The following is a 17930-nucleotide window of genomic DNA, read 5'->3' on the forward strand; positions in this document are numbered from 1 at the left end:
CTTGTCTTGCTGGTTTTGCACTGATATCACTTATTATGATGATTGCACTTGTAAAATATATGTTGGTTTCACACGAGCGTATTCATCGTCCGTCAATTTCGAAAGTAGAACCATAAAGGCAATCGAGCTCTGTTAAAAACAGGGCCCAGAAAAACGTTACTGTGAAACCCGGCTTACTTGTACAAATCTCCACGTCGAGAGATCGTTAGGAGGATCGAAATTCCGAGGAGAAGCTCGGCGTAATAGCGATAGAGAATTTACCCGGCAACTTTTAAAATGGCACCATTCGATTAAACCAGAATGTCCCGAGGGTGACAACCGTCCAGAGCTTCAATTGAGATTAGGAGCTTGGTACGTCACATTGGATATGGAGGTCAACAGATGGTCCTTCGACCAGTCGGTACCCAAAACTTCGGTCAAACATGTCACCGACGGAGACAATCAAGTTCTCTGCTTGCGACGCGAAAAACTCTAGTTCGGTAGAGATGGATAATTTCAGGTCAGGAAGGAGAGGTTATGTGGAACTCGAACTAGGAACTACTGGAACTGAAAGAAGTGATTTAGAAACTTGTGTGTTGACGAGTACGATCCTGAGCGCGTGCACGTCGGCCTGTTTGAGGATTAATCACGTGGACGTTCTTAGATGGACACGTGGCTGTCTGTGCAGTGAAAGCAGGCTTTGTTGCCGTCCATGACAATCGCTTCAGATATGGAATAACATCCTCTCGCCCAGCCACCATCGAGACGACTGTCATCGGGTGTCGAAAGAGTACTTTCTTGAGGTAGTCCACGGAGAGGACACGAGCGCCTGTTGGTAGAAAAGCACACGTTTCATAGACAATCTGACATTCTACCGCAATATACACACTAAAGCGGTCCTTTACCTTAGGAGTTGAACACATTTCAACTACTTTCTACTCTTAGGTTTAGGAAGTGAGTCCTTTAGGAACTGAGTCCTCGAGAACGAATCAGTGCAGCATTGTTGACTCAAAAGAACAGTGATGTTTATTTTTATTGTTTTTCTGTCACCCCGTTTGAATATCCCACTTAGATGTCATTCTCGCTTCCATGGAACCCTTTAGAAAAAAAGGAAGGCATCGATTGGCTTCGTGAACGCGTAAAGGAAATCGCTTCGTTGAAGTCATTAATCGTCGGCAAACGCATCTCAGGTGAATATTTCGTTTCTCCCGATCACGTGTTTGAGGGGAATTTTGTCCCCCCAGAGGAATCTTACCATTTTTCAAGTGTGGAAGCTCTACTTGCTCGGTCGGCACCGTTCGAAAACGTCCCTTCGCAACGATATCAGGACGAGATAGATATTATTTGTGTCGTGCCTTGCGGACGTGTTGGGAGAAGATATTTTGGTAGAGAGAACAATGTTGGCGGGGGCGTTGAGGTAAATTAATTTAAGTAGATTGTGTCTGTCAGCTTGTATTTGTGTGGTGACACGCTGCACGTGGATAGTATTGCGGATAATTTCGACCACCTTTTTTGACGTGTACTGGAAATCTCCAACATTCTCCAGGAGGAATTCAAAAACGAACCTGTGTCGCTTTTCGCGCGGTATACTACGTGACTGCTCGACTCTAGCCTTTGACTTAAGTGCTTTGTGAGAGTCCTCGTAAAAAATCAACTCACGAGTTCTCTGAACACAATTTAGTTGAGTCATAAATACTTGTCCTTTCGTGCTAAAACTTCCATAGAACCTCTAAACGTTTTCGACACTCGATGAATGAGAAGACGTCTTTTCCTGCATATTTTGTCACAAAAAGGCGCCTCGCTACCGGCGTCACCAAAACGATAATGATTTAAAAGTGTAAACTCACTTAAATCGTTATTTATTGGCTATTTTGAATACACTCACTGAGCTCACTGAAATGCCTTTTCCCCCTCCAGAAGAGAAATGAAAGCTCCATCAACGATATTACCCCAAGTCGAGCTAAACTCTAAACATGTGCGCAAACGCAACAAAAAAAAAAAAGAAAAAAAAGAGAGAGAGACGATGGGTAAACGTATAGGAAAGCAGACGAGGACAGAAACAATTTTCCTTTCCGCGTCCTTGTCTGAAAAAAGAAAAGAAAAAGACCACCGAGGATGCATCTTCTAGAGAACACATTTCTTTTATGTGAGGATGCACTCAGATAAAAGCCCTTTTTCATACTCTACATGCGAAGCAGAAAATGGTTCCGTCCGGGATTCCACATGGACGGGAAAAAGTAAGGCGGATCTCAGTTTCACTCGTATCCTTTGTAGGTTTGTAAGAAGAAAAGGGGATATTTCTTTTTCGTCAGTCTCGGGTTTTCATTTATTGGGCGAACCCTATTTCAGATGTTCGTGTAAGGAACTACGTATACACACTGAGCTGACTGAGACTGAGCGATGTCCGTTATGCGAATGCGTGAAGGGAATGGGTTCAACGGCTGGCATCCACGATGTTGTCATTATTCTGTTCCTGCTTGAAAAACAGATTACAAACGAAAAACAGCTTTTCGTTAGGCCCCTGTGATGCCATGAGATGTGATGATCAGTTTTTGTTTGATGATTTGTGTGGCACGAGATTTTATCCCTCAACATGTATTGTTACGAGCAGCACATCGTCATGATGGCAATGGACAGAATGAGAATGCGCGTCACATGAGTCGTCGTTGTCGTCACATTATCCCCCTCCCCTGAAGGCGTGGCATGATGATTAATGTGGATCACGTGGTCGTGGGAGTGGAACGACCAGTGACGAAGGATGATGTGTCGGCAGTAGTCCGGTGCCTATAGTCCGCTTGCCGTTCCACTGCTGTCCTGCGCGTCGTTTATCCACGGGGATGGGTCTGTTGCGTCATCTGGCCGGTGGCCAAGACGACAGCGTTGGGGCCAGAGATGTTTGCGGGGCACAGACCCAGCTCCTCCACCGAAATGTTACGGGCAGCACAGCGTCATGATTGCAATAGTGCGTCATGATATAATTGCCAGAATGAGGATGCGCGTCACATGAGTCGTCGTTGTCGTCACAATGGTACACCTCCCTCATGGCATCACAGACGCAGAAGGTCATTCATTCTTCTTCTTCCAATGAAAAGATGGCCACTAAGGGAGAAAGGGTAGTGATGGGATGTAAGGCCAGGTTAGACGCCGGCACAAATGATATACATATTACGTATGACGACTATGCACGAACAAGTAGGTAGGAATGTGCGTATGACGACTATGCATGGACAAGTAGGTATGCAGGAACGTGCGTACGTGAAAATGTATGAGATTAGGAAGAAAGTACCAAGAAGCGGTTGGAGGGCACAATGTACGACACGAGACCACAGACCTATTACGGAGCGCAGTATGAGATGCTCCGAGAGACAGCACTGACGCTAACGAAAGTGGGGCTCCTAACAAACGCAAAGGGTGCTTGCTCTAACGTGTCCAGAAATTTCTTTTCCTTGTCTTCTCTTTTTTTTTTCGTCAGTATTAATGACGCTATGACACGAGAATTCCCCGCAATGTATTCGATTCTTTTTGTGGGGGATATCGTTTACCGAGAGAAAGAAAACAGATGGGACCTGCCGAGACGGGCGGTAAAGTTTCGCCTGCGTCAGAAGATATCATCGAATGCAGGTGAGAACATAATAGAGAGGCGGTGAAAGGGCTCACAGAGGTGGGCATCGTCACGACTGACGGGGAATGTGCGTCCTGGGCCGACTTCTAAAGGAAGTATGCCGACATATGTCTGAAAGTGTCTGAGGAAAACCCAGGAGAAACCTCAGACAGCAAAGCCGGCACCCACATCCGAACCCGGGTACCTCCCAGTCTCGACGTGACATGGCCAGACATAATAGAGAGTTTTAGTATACCGCAATCGGGAGGCTACCCTAGCTCGCTGTATAAGGAGGTCGTGTACCCAACATAAGGTAATTGAAGGTGATCTTGCTCTCCAATGTGTCGGTGTCTCATGTCGGCATCAGAGGCAACGAACGAGCGGACCAGCTAGCATCCTCAACACACCTTAGCTGCAGCCCATCCTTACCAGTTCAGGCCGACACCGACAGACACGTGGTCGTTAAGCAGCTACATGAAGTGCATCATCCTGGCATACTGAACATCATGCAAAATCACCTATCTTCTCTTCGAAAAGGGGAAAAAAATAAAACACTGTCAAGGAGCCCGCGAAGAGGGAATCACACACGTAACATGAAAAACGGTTAGGAGCAACTAATATTTATTCGAAGAAGAACTTTCGTGCAAGAGACTACCTGAAGAAGTGCAGTCTCTTGCACGAAAGTTCTTGTTCGAATAAATATTAGTTGCTCCTAACCGATTTTCATGTTACGTGTGTGATTCTATCTTCTCTTCCCATGAAAGACTTTCCCCGAGTCATACAGACACTGCTCCATCGGCTACGCACGGGATCTGCGTTCGCGAACTCGCAGCTGTTCAATACCGACTCCAGGGAGAATTCTAGCTGCAGTCACTGTCATCATTCGGAAACTATGGAACATATCCTGACAGAATGCCTCGCATATACGAGAAACCCACCTCTCACCCTCCAGGCCTGGCACAGTGACGGACGTCCTATTCCTCGAAGGTTCTTCTGCAGAACGAACTACCAAAACTCGCAACCTCGTGCAGAGACCCCTCTAGTGCATCTCTTATCTACAGTGCACTTCCGTCTCATCAGTACCGTTCATCCTGCCACCCTTCCCCTTTCTTCTCCTTTTTTGTTTGCTTGGCTATAGTCGTGACGACGCCCACTCGTAAGCGGCCAGCAACAGCGATCTATTTCGACCCTTTTCTGTTTCAAGAATGTAGGACTTGGACCTTTATTGTGCAGGGGCTCATTATACATCACCACCAGCAATGGGAGAGCAATGCCCCTGACGATGAAACTCTCCACTTATCATCTCACAAAAAAGTTGTCCCTAACAAGACAAAAATCCGTGTAGGAATCCTGTTTATCCTGCGTTCCGCTCGAACGGACACATTTCAGTTGGCTATAAGGTAGCCTTCTCGATCTCTAGTCTAAAGACACAACTTAGACAACTATATCGAGCCAATGGGGTGACCGTGTTCGAGGACGAGAATTTTCTCTGACCTTTCGAAGCTTTTTTTTTTTAAGGCGTGACTCCAACAGGTAAAGGTTAGTGCTAACGTCTGCGTAGGGGCGGGATAAATGGGCCCGGCAGGTCATTATAAGGTGCACCTATCAACTGCTAACGAACCTGCTTTCTCTATAACACTCCTCTTGACCTTAACGAGATATCCACAAGTTTTAATCGAGCAAACTGTGGCTTCTCGGCGGAAGTCTAGTTGGCGCTAAAGTCAAGTAGGTTCAGGCGGAGATATTTCGGAGGTAGACCTATACCGAGCCATACAGATGAAATGTCCTATTTCGTGTCTTCGCACGAAGCTGTTGCATTCCTCTGGGCTCGGTGTTCTTCACGACGACGTCGAGGAAAGAGGTGAGCTTTCATAGTAGATTGTTTTTCAAGTATAGAACCCGTGCAGTTGGAAGTTGGCGAACATGCCAAGATATGGGGAGATAATCGGCTAGAAATGATTAGGCAAAATGGAATAGGCGAAATGGGAAGACACGAGATCTCTAAGGACTGTATCCATGCAGAGTGATTCTAGACTTCCTTTCAAGGCTGACGCATCCACGAACGGACACGATGAAATGTAAAAATCGCTCGCAGTGCAGTTCCCGCTTTGTATATGTTGACATCGTGAGTTATGCAGACTGGGACGAGTCAGCGATGCATCGTCAAGATCCCGCCAGTGCAATTCACAACATACATTACAAAAAACAGTCATTAAAAAATGAACAAAAATGAAATGTTTCACGTCATCGCATAAGAGGGATCCGGAATTCGGTACCAGACCGTTTCCGTTTCTGTTATCAGTGAGTTTTAGTATAACGTACGCTGTCGCCTTTCAAGAGGGCCGGTTCTGCAATGCGCCAAGCCCTGCCTCTGTCTTGAGCGTGCGCAGAACGCAGAAGGCGATAGCGTACGTTATACTAAAACTGTTACCATACCCAATTTCGGTAACGTATCTTCAGCGTCCCCGTTTCTTTACCCTCAGTGATCGCCGTTTCCTTAAACTTCACCCGCATCCTTGGAAATGATTTTTTCTTAAATCTTGAATGCGACTTTCCTTTCCTTTTCCGACCTCACTTCTGGTTCGGATGAGCGTGTCATGTTGCATTTTTCGTTGTATTAATAACTTCTACGCGTTTTGCATTTTTTGTCCACTCCTGCCTTTTAAAATGGCTGTTAAAATGACGATTTAAAAATGGCTATTCAAATACCGTCGGTGCTCATTTTATTTGCCACATTCATGCAAGTTTTATATGAAGAAAGATGTTGCTCCAACCAAATCGCAGGGCGTCCAATACGGGCGTCTTCTGCTTGGGACGGTCGCTCAAGACAGTCGTTCATTCCACGCTGATTGATGTATTAAAGGAGCCCAGAAAGCCATCCAAAATATTTTCTGTTTCTGACGCATATTGAAAGGATGTGACTTGACTTGGCAACCAACACAAAAATTATCGTTTTCAACATTTTTCTTAGAAAAAAAAAACACACCCGAACATCGACGCGCGTTGGCTCAACCCGTTGTGCAAGGCGAAACGGGGAGGAGGAGGAAGAAAAAAATGAAGGACATGAAAAAAATGAATGGAATTGAATAAATGAAAAAAAAAAAAAAAACTGAAGGACTGTTAATGGAGCAAGCGTGGCAGAAATGCGTCAGTATTAGACGTACTCTCTTCTGTATATGTATTTTTTTTTTGCGTTTTATACGTTTTCTTATCATATATTGTTTTGAGCTTTTGCGTCTCTTGTAGCTAAGGCACAGACTCCATCGTAGTCTATAACGGTGGTGAACCGGGCAAGTTGGTATGAATGCTTCGAGGTACACTAGCACTGCGAACGAAGGCAGACAGGGGAGAGGAAAAAGACTGTGTGAGTTTGAAGGGCAAACACTAGTACAGTGTTTGTCCTCACCCCTGTCTACTAGTTGAAGGCAGGCTCACGCGGTCTAGTTAAGTTCGCCTCCGGAGAGAGTTGGCTGCAGCGTCACAAAATTGTTTTCTTCGCTTTGCTTTACTCCTGCGCTTTAAGGAAGCAATGTGATCGGTGCCAGCGTGCAGGGCATGCTAGAAAACGACAAAGCCATTATTTTCATTCGCAGGGATCTGGAAAACTGCTGCAAGCTTGTCGAATTTGTTGATTGCAATCAATTCCCCGACTGTTACTCTAGGGAATGACATCATTTTGGCCTAAACATCGCGGGCGGGCCGAGAGAAGCGATTTTGTTGCGTCTCCCATAGACTCCCATGTATTGAAAATTTGACAAACTTTAATTCGCCAAAAATCAGTGCATCGAGCGAGGTCGTCAAAAATATGTCATTCCCTAGATGAACTCGAGGGGTACACACGTGTACCTGTTTCGTGTAGAAATTTAGCGAGCCTTACGAGAACCCTTCGAACGAAAATTCCCCATAGACTTTCTTAAGAAGTGAGTCCGCCTTAACTCGATCCACGGTAGCCCACACACGGCGTACACTACCTTCCAGACTTAAACTGACACATCTCAGATAACACAAACGCAGCCGCTTAGAAGATCATCGGAGAACGTTCAACACACGTCTAACCTCCTCCAGGGGCGAAGTGCAACTGACGACGGCCGCGCACCGACTGCCTCCTTGCGCTTACGTCTCTTTGCCTCCGCTGCTAGAGAGCGAGGTCTTCCCTCTACCAGTGCGCACTCAAAGCACGTGGGAGGAGAGGGGTCTTCTCCGAGGCTTCATAAATCCATCAGTTGGCCACGATTTTCCAACTGGGGGGTTCTAATGCTAACGCATTAAAACGTCACCGGTGATGTCATTACGGTTACGAGAGATATACCGCACTGAAATCGTGGTCGGCGCTTTCCACTTTTTTTTTTCGTTTCTCTCCCAGTTCTCTCCCTGTGTAGTAGACGACGTTTCCCCAAATCTCCAAACCTGTTTGAAGACTGTACCGTCGTGACGTCAAAACGACACCTGCAGATAGTTGCGGTCATTCCTACTTTTGCGCACGGTCGCAATTTTTTAAATCGAATCCTGCGAGCTTTAATTATGCGTCTGTCGAAAGAATGACTTCGCTTGGTGTATTTTAATAGTCAGGTTAACGGCTAGAGACTCAAGTACTTTCTGTACCTAACAAGATGGCGTATATGCAGGCCCGCTGTTGGATGAACTCCATAATGTAAAAGCCTGAGCCCGGGCACACGGAGGGACGACACGAGCAGACCACTAAAAAATTACGACTACTTTCAGTGCTTCTTTTTAAATACGTACTGTACGCATAGCGAGGGTGATGACCAATCTAGAATTTCTTAGTAAACAACACCGGAATGACACTGTTAATGTGAAGCTCAATTTTAGTCGGTACCCCTAACCGGTGTTCCAGGGAACACGCAGAATAGAAGTACCCTTTGAAACAAAAGCTACAGTCAGATAAGTCAAGCGGAACTGACTTTCCAAAACAAATCAGTTAATGAAGTCACCGTCTGAATGAAGGAGCTTCCGATGCATCGGGAATTAGCTGTTGTCGTAGTCACGTAGAACATTTTTGTCCCGGCTCTTTGACCCCTGTGGAGTACCCTCACAGTGCTCCAGACTCTGGGGGACGCCGGATGACTGGGTCCCCGGCCACACTGGCATTCAAGGCAGCGAAATGGCAGATTTGACGGATTCTGCGGTCCGCTGTAACCGCAGAGCCCATCACCTCTCCAACGGTTATAGGCACTCCCACTTGTCTGCGTTGGCGTCACCGTCGGCCCACCTGCAGTGGTGCCACGACATCACTCAGTGGTCACTCCTCTATGGTGTGGACCTGTCATGATCACCCGAGATGCAAGGTGGCTTCCCTCACAGCATTACGTCACTTGTGCTTCGTTTCCGACTCAACGTCGTCTTCACCCCTGTGTTCCGGGCTAGGCTGATTACAGTGACATGATGCTGTGCTCAACTTGCCACACTCCAGCTATGGTTCCCCATATCATCGAGGTCTGCGACCGGTACACATGTGAACGATGGGTTTCTTCAACGCCAACTTCAATTCCTGGACCACAGATCATTCAGCTTGTCCAAAGCCCTTAGCCCACTGCACACATCAATGCTGTGCTCTGCGCTCCCTCTTTGCTTTGGTTCAATCTACCGGCCTCCTCGAAGATCTCTAAACAGAACTCCTATCTGAGATCTCTTCACGCTCACCATCAATTCATTCTCTCATATCTTTGCACCACCGCGGGGGAAGCATCTTATGTCATCATCATTTTTCCTCCATTCAATCATTTTTGTTGCTATTGTTTTGTCGCGTCCTAGACATAGTGTCGCTTACTCGTTAGGCGCTTGTAGCTTAACGTTCGTCATTTTCGAATTCTACGTAATAACTCATCACTATTAAGGCACAGTAATTCATAATACAATAATAATTGGGACACGAAACGTGACTATGTGGCTTCGTGCTGCGCATGCTCAACCACGTGGTGTTCTGTAACGTGCACCAGAAATGACCGACACCCGGTGCTGGAAGTTCACCTCCCCCACTGTCGTCCTCGGCCGGGATCGAACCAGCTATCTTGAACTCGGAACATAGTAAGCTTGTCGAGGAGCTCCGTTTCTTTCACTGTCTTTATTTTTCTTAACTCTAAGCGTGTTAAACCCGCTTGTGCAAAAGCGAGTGCACACACTGTGCACTTTTTGTGGCGAAACAAGTGTCGTGGAAAGAAAAGGGAACCACCTTTTCTGCTCCCAGCACACGTAACAATAAGGACGGTCCAAGTGTGGTCAAGACGATGCCCCCGAGTGTCGCGATCAACTCTCGCCTCACTTTATTAGCCACTTTCTTTACCTGAGCTGTTATTTTTATACAGGTATAATGTCTCGAACGAAGAAGAAATAGGCTGACGATTTCTTATCTGTTCAGGAGCCTTACTTGTGGTGGCGCTGTAAGATTTTATTGGTTATTGGACGTTAGTTTTGTGTTTCGCCCTCTGGGTTGTTCGATCGGTGGAAAAATCTGGTGTGGATCAAGACACCACGCGTACACCGCGGAACTCGTTTAATTGGCCATGCCAATAAGACTGACTTTCCAGCCTAATGTTCAGCACGCTCGCCTGTGGCTGTTATTATATAGTATAGTGGCTGTTTTTATAGTCTACGGTTACCGCCACAAGTGCTCGCTTAGACGAGACGATCGGTCAAGCAGGACGGTAGCAAACTTGTAGAGTAACCCAAGCAGCACCAGTGGAATGGGCCATCTTGGTCCAATATTGGGCCAAGATGTTGGGCTACTTGGGAATTTGAGTAGAGTATTTAGATTACGCATACTTTTGTGAGTAACTTGGTATCTCGCAAATACTTTCAAATGTAGTAACTTATTTATGTAAATATCTTGTACAAGTCTAGACGGTTTCGATGGTGTGTTAGACGCGTACCCTGCCGGTAGGGGTAGTAGACGAGATGACCGGGTTGAGGTTATGTGAATGGTGATCGTGTTGTACCGTTCGCGGCGTGGGACCGACGGGGAAGGATGCCCTGTCAGCGGCGGTTGCGAGGGCGCTTCACTGGTCAGTCTGAGGGTCTTTTCATGCACAGAGTTTATTGGGAAGAATCCGTCATATGGAGGTTGAAGGGTAGCATCGTGTCGTAGAATGTGTGTATAAACATCGAGAATGTCAACTGACCTGAACGCATCTGATGGGGAAGTTCCCAACCAAGTCGTCCGCAGATCGCAGGCCACTAGAATACCCTCATAATATGACATAACATGCATAACAGGAAGACGTTTCGAATACGATTAAAGTAAGTCATGGTATGTAGTAGAAATAGCTCTGTAGTGGAGGACCATCATCCACCTCACTATATGCTTTATTCCCCTCCCTTTGCAACAAACGGAACATTCCTCTAGCAATAAGAGCTTCACATGGATGCTGGATTACTTGTTCTCACCTGGTCATGGAGCAAATGTCGCAGTACATGTGCTCATTGTTGCATTCTCGGAAGAAATCGCCACTGGACTGTTGGCTTGCACTATTGACGTTATTCTGGCTAAATAGGGAACCACCGGCGGTAACCCACCTAATGACTGCTACAATAATTGTACAGAGCTATTTGTCTGCCTCCATGACATCATGCAGGTCCAACACTCCCCAGTCAGACATCGGCCCCCTCATATGAACATATTCTACACGAATATAAATTCCACCTGAGATGGGTGTCCCTGTACAGAATTCCAATATCAGCATCAAATGCGAATTCATCGTTATACTCTTAGGAGGCTCGTGCCAGCCTTCTAGGGGAAACATTTGCGACGTCCGAGGAAAGCTCAGGGAAAACACCTGGAAAACGAACGCAGATATTACAAGACTGGAGTCAGGAGTGAAGACATTTAAATTGGTTAGCCATGTGATGCTGATTCTCCCTGGAATGTATCGGTTGAGGTCTCACTGGTACATGAGTCACTACTATGAAGTCTCGAGTGCACAGGTTCAACTTTGTGGCAAGTGACTGCTGTGCAGTGTGAGTCCTGGACTTGCTCCTATACCGAGGCACACGCTCAATACCCTCAACTTGCAAGGGGGGAGGAGTCAGGGGTGAAGAAGATGAAGGGCTCCGACGATGAGGCGGTCAGGTGACTAAGCCAAGAAAAGGGCCCGCGAGCCGCAAGGACGACAGTCTGGAGCGTGACACCAAGGAACAGGGAGCTCGAGATTGGGAACCTGGAGACAATAAACTGTTGACTACCACTAAGCTGGACTGGTATTCTTGACTGGCGCATTCGACAGGATTCGAACCTGCGTGGGAGGATCCCCAATGGATTGATTACGCCACAAGACTTTAAGGAACTTAAGAGAATAGCAACAAAGGTTAGGCAGGAAGCCGATGAGGTCCTGGCTATTGAAAGGCAGGTTGACACAAGTGCTGGGGCTCAGGTATTGGTACAGCAAGTCCAACTAGAGAAGGATTCGGCAGAAGCGGAAGGCACTGATGAATTGGATGCTTCACTACAAACGACGGAGCTCAGTTTTGCTAGAGAGCAGAGAGATGACTTATCACTTTTAGACGCCTGGAGGCAAGGGGAAAATCAAACGCACGGGATGATTATCGAACATGGCTTGTTATTCCCCGAAGAAGTAGTTAACGGGAAACAGCGGAGAGAGTTGGTGTTGCCTCAGTCACGCAGAGACGACGTATTACAGTTGGCGCACGACCGACCCAGTGGAGGGCATTTGTCAGGGAAGAAGACGAAGATGAGGATAAAGAGTTGATTGATTGATTGATTTTTAAAAGAAAAAATTGAGATGTTAGTCTCGAGTCACTCGGGACTGGCTACTCCAGGACGCGTCATTAAGAAAGGGAAAGAAAGGGAAATTACACAAAACTCGACGCTTCGCAACGGAATGGAAGCAGAATAAATGAGAACATCACCACCTAGCTTGGCACCAAAAGCGAAATCTCAATGCACAAAAACAAAGATCGTCACAATCTGTCAGAGAGGTCCGTCGAGACGAGAAATTGCACAAGGGCGCGCATGGCAGGTATGAGCTGATTTGCTGGCCAGCACACAAGAACCTTTTCGGTGGAGTATGGCCGATTATTCAGGCGGGACAGGGACGACACAAGGGTACAACGGTGTGCACTGTATACCTCGGGCAGTCTTGGAGTATAGGATCCACGTCCTCAACTACATCACACAGACCGCAGTTGGGGGACGGGACCATGCCGAGCTTAAACAAAACTCAAAAGTCGTCCACTGTATGGCACGTTGAGTTCCAATTGCTTGTTTCGCGTCCGCTTGGGTGAAATACGTAGGGTGCGTCGGTACACCACGTGCCACATGAGCCCGTCTCGCAAGTAGGTCGGCAGCCTCATTCCCAGGGACGCCACAATGACCTGGGATCCACTGCAAGGTGATGTTATGTGTCTGTGTGACAGCACACGAATACTCCCTGAGGACGTCACACACCAGTGGAGCGAGGGAGCTCGAGCTCATGGTGCACTGCAGAGCTTGGAGGGCGGTTTTAGAGTCACTGTATGTGGTCCAGTGCATGGGTGGCTGACGGGACACAATGAAGGAAGGCGCCATAAGCATGGAATGCAGCTCGGCCGCAGCGGCCGACGTCGGGTGCGACAGCCTAGCGCTTCGTTCAATCGACAGCTCAGGGATAAAGAGTTCTTCCTATTGGCCCACATTGATTAGCCATGTGATGCTGATCCTCCCTGGAATGTATCAGGCAAGGTCTCGAGCGCACAGGTTCAACTCGGTGGCAAGTGACTGCTGTGCAGTGCGAGTCCTGGACTCTCTCTCGTCCATGGCCAATCACCACCAAGTGGCGCTCGACGTGGCCGACACCCGCAACTTGCAAGAGGGGAGGAGTCAGGAGTGAATACGATGAAGGGTTTCGACGATGGTCCGGTCAGCTGACCAAGCTAAGAAAAGGGCCCGCGAGCCTCAAGGATGACAGACTGGGTGTGTGGCACCAACGAACAAAGAGCTCGAGACTGGGAGCCTACGGACAATAAACCGTTGACCACCAAACTAAACTGGCATGGTATTCTTGACTACAGGTAACCTCCCAATCTCGGCTATTATAATTAGCTTTGGCTAGGCGAATCATTCGATTCGATTCGCACCTAGATGGGATGTGCTTCCACGTGATCCGAAACGTCAGCTCCACTACGAGCGCGACAGCAACGTACCACCACGATTTTTCGACGAAAAGAGCGAGAAAAGCCTGCTATTGATTCAGCAAGAAGCCGCACCAATGCCTTCCTTAAATCCATTGACCCGTTAATGACACAAGCTGTGCCCGGCCGCATCCCGCGCATCGAGGAGTCGTTCCTTCAGGTGGACCTTGATATTCCCGGTTGCGAAATCCCCGATCTGGAAATTCCCCTTCTCGAAACAAGGAGAATGTTCGATTGCTTCGTAAGATGGTATATTCCATGTTTGAAATCACGGTATCACTATTTAATCACCCAAATTCACGGGTTTTCGATGTCTGTCCAAGTCGTGTTTCCGAACGAAAGCCATATTTTAGTGGCCGTAGACTTAGCGGGGCAGACACGATAGAACACTACGCGGGTTAGTTTATTATTAGGTTAGTCCAAGTTTTGTCTTTGCATTTTTCTGTCCAGGTTAGTCTAAGTTAGCTGTTGGCAGTTTCCCACACACGACTCTGCATATCATAATCAAATAACGCTTATTTCCAGTAGTTTATTTTGCATCGGGGATTTGGATCCCCGTTGCTTCGCCGGCTGCGGTTGAACCACGGTTGAACGAACTCCACTCCTCCTGTTTAAGATGAGCCAACTTCCATCACCTCTTTGCCACACGTGTCATGTAGAAGCAGACGAGCAACACATCCTCCTTGCCTGCCAGCGGTACGAAGGCCACGGATCCAGTCTACGGCGCCATCTCGCTCATCTAGGCTACCGAGAACTTTCCCTCCCGTTGCTACATGGCCCTACTGAGCACGCTGAAGTCACGACTGCACTGACACGATTCCTTCGGGAAGCTAAACTCTTGGGTACTCTCTGATACCTCTTACATGACTGTCTGCACGTCGATTAGTGAAGGATCCGTCTTTTTATGTAATTCTTAATTTTCTGTGTCGCTGTTTCCCTGCCTTACCCGGAAGAAGGTGGCCAAGGTTACTTTTCAACGTAGGCTACGCCAAGACACTTTGAGTAGCGATGCTCCTGTGCTTGGATTCCAGTTTTTTTCTTTCAGAAAAGTGGTCACTGCGTCCTGCATGCGATATCAGGGTTGCGTCTCCGGTAATGGTCTGGTCTTTCGTAACGTAGTCAATGAGCAGCACGGCCTGGTAATTCCAGAAAAGTGTGACCATCACCTTTTCTTCTGAGGGATTCCATTGTTGACACTCGGCTTTGTTCTCATTTTCCATGTGGTGGACACAGGTTTCGCCTACAGTCGCAATATGGGTACGGCAGCCCGAGGGATTGAAGATTGTGGCTGCAGAAGTTCGCTAGACACGCGTGCGTTTTCGATTAGGTGTGAGCAATGTTGGGACTCATCTAGCAGAGACATTGCCCTTGTCAAAATACCGGAAGTTGTGGTTAGCTTAACTCGTGCACTAAACCTATTTTTTCTTTCCAAAATAACAGGTTATGATGTACTGTGCTTTTGGATATGCACGTGACCCGAATGATGGCCCGCATGTCACAGGATGGCCTGCAGGAACAGGAGTCACCTTAGATGATGTCTCGTCCTCGTTTGGATTCCACGGACCCTTTCTTCACCGTGCTGCAGGATGGGACATCCTCATCATCACCATGTTTTGGTGAATGACTGTGGGAGTCTTGCCTTTCCGGAACAAATATACGATGGCCGCCTGTGTATTCATATTCTAGCTCAGCTACGCAAATCGCACGGCGGTGCCACAGGAAAACTGTTTGCGGCATCGCCATTCTTGAAGGGTAACTATGTTGTGCGCCCATTCTGTGTCGGGCAGAGAAATTATGGGACGCTCCCTCGTAAAATGTCTCCTTGGCAGCTCTAGGTGACTTTTGTGCCGTAAAAGAGCGACATCACTGCATACAAATAGAATCTGGGCGGCGAAAGAATGGCACCGGCTGGCTGAGAACTTAGGGATTCACCGACTAGCTCTCATATTGGGTCGCTTTATTGAATGCCACCCCGTTTTACTTAGCAGCCTCCTGTACATATGGTAGAAGTAGGGTTATGCATATCAGCTGGTGTTGAATCACTTTGACATACGAAAGTGCTTTCCTAGCACGTATGTCTTGCGTATTAAAAGTCTACGAGAGAACGATTGCTCACCAACCCGACATTCCCTACCAATATGTGGAACTTGCGTAAAACCTTCACTTGGTCATATTTTGTTCTGAAACCAACTTGTGTTTGTGTGACTTACTCCTTTCCTCAAAAAGTCTGTATAGCATGCTGTTCCCACATTTCACTTGAAATCCGGCAAATATAGCTCAAGTACTGCACAAAATATCTACAAAGGAAAAGTTATCGCATCGTTGCTGACATGAACAGGCACGGCGTGGAACAGAGCGCTCCTTCTTCAGAAGTGCAAGGAGTGTTGCTCCACTTGAAACGTGTCGATGCAACTGTTGGTGCTGTCCTTGTCTGTTCCGCGTTGCTTTAACATATCTCCTTCTTCAGTACGACTCGAACCGTATCGAGCGCGGGCCTACACATAAAGGTCCCCCTTGGATCAAGTCAGCGGGAGTAGGGCACTGAAACGGAGAGAAAAAAAAAAACAGACACAAGGACACGACATGTTCTTAAACACAGCAAACCCTGTAAAGACGCACAAACTCAGATTGCGAACAGCTCTCTGACGGGATTTTCTCCGTTTCAAGTGTACCAGTTCGACTGCCACTTTTGCTGCTGCAAAACATTTGTTCGTGGTTTGACAATAGGTTTGCATGCCTGGATGCCTTCTGTTTCGCCTTTGGACAGTTTCATGTGAGACCACGAGAGTCCAGCATAAACGAAATATTTCCAATGACTCGCTTTGGGAGCTGCGTTAGCTACAGCCAGACATGTACAGGTTGGGACAAAAGTTTACGGAACACGCGAGCAGCGTACTTTTTCTTCGGGGCGACACCCTAGCGGCCGTCGGAAACGGGTGAGCTCACTGTTTCGGAGGGATGGAAGGGTGCGCTGTTAGCGACACACAGTGGTAGTTCCGGTGTCGTTTGGATGTGCCAGGGAAGTGGAAGCTACCGCTGTCTGTCGCTAACAGCGCAGCCTTTCACCCCTCCGAAACAGTGAACTCACCCGAATCCGGCGGCCGCTAGGGTGTCGCACCGAAGGAAAAGTACGCCGCTCGCGTGTTTCGTAAACTGTTGTCCAAACCTGTACAAGATACTCAAAAATGTATTTAAGATAAGATAATAAATACTAACGTTAGAATGTAATTAAGATAGAGTATAAATACATGAAAATGAAAGTAATTAAGATCGAGTACAAAATATTTCAGAAAGTATTTGAAATACAATTAAGATACTATTTACCCTTGAACGCAAAAAGTCACCGGTCACTCGTCAATGCGGCTAGTCGCCGCTATGTGACATGAATCACCTAAACCCCGCGCACTACGCAAGCCGCCGCTGTGTCATAGGAGTCATCTAAATATAAGTCCCGAAAAGATGACAAAGAGATACCACATAACTCCACTAAGTATATGTGACCCAGAACAAAGCAAAGTTCTAGCAGGTGCCTGCTGGGAGAGGTCAGAATTCGCCGCCACCACGTTAGGGCACACATATTAGAACCCTCACTCGCCAAGGATTAGTACACACGGGGCAAGATCTCTAAATGTAGACTACCAAGAAGGGCCAATGTCCGGGTCAAGTCCGAGGGACTCAGGGAATTTCAACTGAACAAGCAAGATAATGGAAAGACAAGACACAAAGTTTGAGAGGGAGATCCAAAAATGTAATTAGAGTATTGAGTAGAAAATACCATAAAATGTATTTTAAATAGAGTACAAATACACAAAACAAAAAGTATTGAGTAGAGTACCAAAATACCACAAATTGTATTTAAAATACAGTATTTTAAATACAATACTCCAAATACGTACAAGTCTGGCTACAGCTAAGGCAGCTGGCATGGACATCCTTTTGTTTTATTTGAATTCAATCACCAGAAGGTGTCTTGGATATTTTCCAAATAATATCCCTTCATGAACAACCTCAAGTGAAAGATGAAAGTCACTGAAAAGGTTAGCCAGCTGTAGGAGTCGAACCCACATCTTCTGGATTGCCGGTCCAGGGCTCTACCAATTGAGCTAAGCTAACACGCCTTCTCAGCGAATGCCAGGGTGCGTCATCTGAAGGGACAAGCCAGCCACTCTCTCTCACTCATCCACCTTTCACTCTTACATTTTTGCTCACT

Source organism: Ornithodoros turicata, chromosome 9 (genome assembly GCF_037126465.1).
Source record: "Ornithodoros turicata isolate Travis chromosome 9, ASM3712646v1, whole genome shotgun sequence".
Lineage (NCBI taxonomy): Eukaryota > Metazoa > Arthropoda > Arachnida > Ixodida > Argasidae > Ornithodoros > Ornithodoros turicata.